This window comes from Cupressus sempervirens, chromosome 9, assembly GCF_028749045.1.
Source record: "Cupressus sempervirens isolate cs-2001-9-10 chromosome 9, ASM2874904v1, whole genome shotgun sequence".
In the NCBI taxonomy this organism is placed as follows: domain Eukaryota; kingdom Viridiplantae; phylum Streptophyta; class Pinopsida; order Cupressales; family Cupressaceae; genus Cupressus; species Cupressus sempervirens.
This window is the reverse complement of record NC_143126.1, coordinates 200,598,107-200,604,252: the sequence shown is the minus strand read 5'-3', so window position 1 is coordinate 200,604,252 and position 6,146 is coordinate 200,598,107. Positions and strand designations below refer to the sequence as shown.

The 6,146-nt window shown below is 30.6% G+C and overlaps 1 pseudogene; it reads right to left on the bottom strand.

Moving 5' to 3' along the window:
• Window positions 1-4,742: 4,742 nt before the first annotated feature.
• LOC149538178 (uncharacterized) lies at window positions 4,743-5,936 on the bottom strand (annotated as a pseudogene).
• Between the last annotated feature and the right edge of the window lie 210 nt (window positions 5,937-6,146).

The following is a 6,146-nucleotide window of genomic DNA, read 5'->3' as shown; positions in this document are numbered from 1 at the left end:
CAGTGTTTATTCAGTTTGTAGGTTCAATGATGTAAATCTAGTGTTGACTAAGTTAAGATTTTACAAGCAAGTGATTCAATTTATATTGAGCTCACAGTAATAGTGTTGACCAAGCTATGTAGTGTCAACCAAGCGATTTGATTTATATGCTAAGTTTTATAGTTTTTACTGACTCACCAGTGCAGACTAAGTTTGAACTACTTAGAAGTGATTAGTATGAACTTAGCTTCTATGTCTATCAAGTGCATGATGATGCCAAGTGTTGACAATGGTTGTTGAGTATTAGAACCACACTGAGTTTTTCTTTAGAACCTAAGTACCAATAATTGGGCTAACTTTGTTTATTTTGTTGAAACTTGTATTATGGTTGACTTTGATGAATTGTAATTTGGATTGGTATATATGTAATATATTGTATCACATTTGAAAAGAGTAATTGAATATATATGAGACACACTAAGAGGAGAAGTGCGAAGTAAGAAGGCTACAAGTAGCATAAGGAGAAACAAAGATTTATCTATCATAGCAAGGTGATCATTACACTACAAAGGAATCTCACTCATCAAATCCAAGTTGCAAATCAAAGATCAATCACTAATTAATCCTAACAAGTGGAATAGTTAAATCCTTTCACAAGGCAGACTTAACAATCTTTTGTGAATATCTTTACTAAGTGCATATGTCACTGAATGTTTTGTAAATCCTTTTACAAGGTGGACCTAGTAGTCCTTATTGCTCCTAATAGGGAAGATCATTAAAAGTGATCATTATAAGCCTTAATAGGCCAACTTTATATTGAAGTATTAAAGCTTGTGGGTATCATTCCCACCCTATTTTTACTTTCAATTTGGAAGGTTTATGGGTCACCATATTATGTGTCAAAGTGTTATGAATGTTTTTATGCTTTTAGTTTCTCATGCATGCAATTAGATCATAATACATATGAAGGATTAATTGATAAGAATAATATTTATTGGTTCTTGATTCACCCCACCCCTCTTAGTAACGTGTCTCATTTTGTATTTCCAACAATTGCCTCTATAACTAGTATGACTATAGCATAAACAATCTTCTTAACTTCAAGCTTTGGATGTTTAATTACCTGTAAAAAAATTGGATTTGTATAGATTTTTCTTATGTCCATCAATCCTTGGATTTCCTCTTCAATGAGTAAATTTGGAATAGATGGAGGGATTTCAATATCATCTTCAATTGTGATCATAGCCTTAAATTTAATTCCACTGATAAGTTCTTCCATTTTTGCTACTAGCTTGGCTACTTCCCACTCATCTTCATCTTCATGTTTTATAGCATCTTGGCCTTCCCTTACCTTTATAGTTGGAGTAAGTACTCCAAATACTTCTTTCTAGAATTTAATATTGGCATCCTCAATTTCAAAAAAATTATTCTTTAAAACTTTGTATGCTACGTCCCTTGGCGTAAGCTTCTTAACAAAATCTTTAAGGGCTATAGACATATATGTCTTTCTCAAATCTGGCATGACATGTGCCAATGTTATTTCTCTTATTTGCTTCTATGTGGTCAATTCCCATTTACATTTGGCATCCACTCTTCTATACAATCCCATAGGAACTCCAATTCCTAATTCCATGGGTCTACACATAAACTTGATCAACATAACAATTAAAGCTTCTTCAAGTTTATCTTGATCTACATTGCATAAAAGAATAATTCTGTAAGTCTTTAAGAGCCAAAATACTTTCTAATTCCATTAATGTTTACATACCTGATCCATAGTTATTGGAGGGAGTCTCTTTACAACTTGTAGTTTTTTGATTTCATGATACTCTATTCTTTATTGTTCCTCCTCCTCCTCTTCTACAACTATCAGATTCCTATTTGGTTTTACTTTCTCATCTTCTTTATTTTTCTTCTTTGATGGGCTTCCTAGTAGTAGCTTGATAGTATGTTGTGCTGACCTCCTTCTTGTAATGATAACTTTTCCCTTTGGCCTTGATAATGTTACCATTTCTTGCATATCTTTTTCAAGGTCTTCCTTTACATTAGGTGCAATTATTACAACCTTTCTTTGTTTTGTGGCCTTCTTCTTTACAATTGCAAGATCTTTGCCTTTTCCTTCCTTGACCTCTAAGGGTTGACCTGAGCCTTCTCCTTTTTCCATTTTACTTGCTTTGGTAACTTTTCTTTTTCTTTGCTTACTTGCCTTAGGTGTGCCATCTTTAGTAGTTAGCTCAACAACAACATTTTTATATGTGCCAAACTACTTGGCACTAGCATCTATGTCTTTTGCCAATAATGTAGTGATTGCTACTAACATGTCATCAACATTTACCTCATAGAGCATAGGCCTCAACCATGCTACCCTAATTATTACTGCTTGTGCATACACAAAATATGTGTCCATAATAAAACATATTTCATCATAATATTTATCTACAACTAATTTTGGAATCCTCATCATGTTCTTCATTATAGTTTTGAATTCTTCAAAATAGTTGTCCATGAATGCTTCAAAGTTATCTCCCAACCTCTTTATTAGATCATTTAGTTGATCTATAGTAGTCTTATTTGTGTCCCATTCTACCTTTCCAATAGTATACACTAGTACATTTTGGTAAATATGTTACTATGTGACTAGAAATCTTAGTCACACTACTAACTTTTTTAGTCATGTGACTAAAACTGATCACATTCTACTATATTTTTACAATTTATAACTATAGGTGACTAAATAAGTGATTGATTTGGTCACAGGGTAAAATCACAACATCAACCAAATAAAGATGACTAAACAAACTATCAAATAAGTGACTGAATAATTAATCACCCATTACTAGTCACCCAAATAAAAATGAATAAATAAGTGATTAGTCACTAATAATCTATCACCTAAACAAAAATGATTAAATACATTATTATTACTCATTTGTAATTATAACATTTGGTTATATAAAATCATAATATTAAATAAGATATATATTCAATCAAACTTTAGGTTATGTGAGCATTTATTCATCCTATATCATATCCACAATGTTGCTTCCACATGTAGAATTATTCAATAGTTCATAACTCATCATTAGGCCTTGAAACATTACCTCAATTCATTTTTATTGAAAAATTTAAATAATTCTTACAATTTTATAAAATAATAAATATAGTTAACAAAACTCTATTATATTTTATCTTTGTCTTTTTCTATAAGAAAATTAATAATTTTATCTTTATACTTTTTAGTTTTTACCTTAACTTTCTTAAATTCTTCTTTTAATTTTATGTAATTATTATTATAAGTTTTAATTTTTCATTTTCTCTAGTGAAGAGATCCAGATAGTGGGTTCATTAACTATGATACTTTTATCATAGATACCCTCCAATTTCCACTCTATAAAGAGCCCCAAAAAATTAAAACACATGAACTAATAGTGGATCATACATGCATTAATAGTAATCGACCAAGAAGACTACTAGGACATTTAATCACAACTATTGGTGTTTTATTTTGAAATGACACTCTTTGATCACTTTGTGCTCCATCATCCCTATAAGAGATCTATGAATACCCAAAAAGTCAAAAACCTTAGCTTTTCACCCTTCATTCAGCTAGAGAGATACACTAGAAAAAAACAAAATTTGAGTTACAATTTAGATGTTCTAGATCTAATGAATATTTTCCATTGTAACTTACTATATGAAATGTAGACATTTTCTCCTACTTATCAATAATATTGAAATCTATGTATAATTTTTGGAACAGTCCCTACTACAAATAAATTTATTTAAATATATTTTTTAACAAAAAAAGGTAATTTTTTGTCTTAAACAATAAATTATTATTTTACCTTTTAAACATTAAACCTTAAATTATTTTAATTGTATTAAATTAAAAAGAAAAAGGAAAAAATCAAAATCAAAAGAAAAAATGAGTGGCACAACCCACATATTTCATCTACCACTTCTAAAACAAAAAAAATTTGATCCCCTTTGTCACTTCCTGCTATTTTGATAGTTAAGTACTGTGGTATCTAGCCAACTAGTGCAGTGAGCCAACTTTCTGGGTATCTGTTCTTGTACCTCAGAGCTATAAAAAAATCCCAATTTGAGACCCTAAATATAACAAATTATTTTGAAAAAAATCTCACAAGACACTAACATCTATAGGTACTTCAAGCTTCTTTGTTTGTATTCTGGGGATAAGATAGAGCTATGTTGTTATAATACCATAAAAAGTGTTTTTTTCTTCTCTATAAATTTTGAATGAACTCCAATTGAGTTTTCAAAGTCACGTCTCTCTTTCTCTATATACACTTGGTCATTTGGGGCTTTATATGGTGAAAAACCCTTCAAATTTCATCCTTTGGTCATATTGATGCATTGTTTACTTTATTTTTGAGAATTTCAAGCCTATATTGCAAGCTGCCATAGCTTATAGTATTATCTGTAATATATGCTTGGAAAATTGTTTAAAACACTTTACATATGCTTTAGTTTTAAGTTATAAGAAATTCACTTCAATGGTTTTCTCCTTATTACATAGGCCATAACTCATATGTTCTTTTTATCTGCTTCATATTGTTTGGCTAGCAACGAAAACAAACATGAGGGTATTTGCATTTTCCAAAAATTTATTTTATCCTTTTTGTTCACCTAACATTTGATGAGGGTTTGATTTGTACTCTATAGTAGGCCATAATTTAATTTCTCTAGCTATTGTTGGAATTAGTTTATTTCAAGGGAGGGGTTTTGTCTTGCTGAAAATATTACACCCTGATAGTAGACTAATTGCCATAATTAGATATAAATTTAATACTAAGAGTCTCAAGATTTTATATTGATGAATTAATTAAGTCATTATCACATTCTAATCCTTCAGTCCAAGATTCTTCATCTGTAGGTGTTATCATGGGCAATACGTTAGGATCATCAATATTCATACCACTATCAGTATCATCTTCATATCCTGAGTCTAACATATCTTCCAATTTATAAATGCTTTAATTTTCTAGTTGTATTTTGTCTTCTCCTTTGTTAGAATATGCAGTTGGTTCTCCATTTCCATTACTGAACACATTATTTTCTTTTATATAAATGTCATCTCCACTTGAGTATTATTTACCATTTAAAAACCTTTGCAAATAAAATTATTTTTCCATCAGAGTAGGCCTTAGAAGTCTAATTATTGTAATGTTATTATAGGGTCTATCCATCTTTTCACAATAGTTAATAGAAACTTCCTTGACCATCTTTTTTGAAAAATGCAATGGATAAACCATAATCATGATGTCTAGTTTTACCTAATGTTTTGGATTTTTAGAATGGTCTAAGTAATATCCTTCATTACCAATAAAATAAAAGTCCTCTTCATAATCATAATTTTCATTGGCATCCCTACCATTGTAAAAGAAAATATTTTTGTGATTTTTTAATGCATCTCTTTCCTGCTCTGCATAGATTAGTGAATCATCTAACCTAATGAAAACACTCATAGGGTTTTTTACCCTAAGGGTTCACAAAACTTTCTCATCACCATTCAACTCAAAGATGGCTTATCCATAACCATTGATTTCATATTCCAACTTATTCAAGGAAGTCTCTTGATGTACCTCATCATGAATCATTCCTAGATGCACCAATATTGCCTTTTGATTTTCCTCAACAATGCTCCTAGCCATTTCAACATAAGAGAGTCTTGAATCTCCCATCTTAGTATTTATACTATCACTTATTCTTCAAGTGGATGGGAACCTGATTCACTATGGTTTTGAAAAGAAGTAGACCTTGAGTCTAAGTAATCTGTAGCCACTTGAATTTTTTCATGTCAAAGCTTTCCTACTCTAGAGACTATAACAATATGATAGTCCACTATAATGGTTCCCATGAAAGTTACACTAACCATTAGCATGTTTTCTTGGTCCAAACTAATTCATCTTCCCTCCATGCTTCACTGGCTTCTAGCCAAATATGGACCAAGAGAAAAAGTGGAATATTTACGGAGTTTTACTTTTACATCATTTGACTACAATTCTTGATCTTGTAAATCATTTTAACACATTCAACTCATTCAATCATTGAATCCCAATGCTAAAAACTTATTTAAAACTATGAATTGGTTCTACTGCTTTTCACTACCATGGTGAATTAGGGTACCATCCACTCGATGAAAT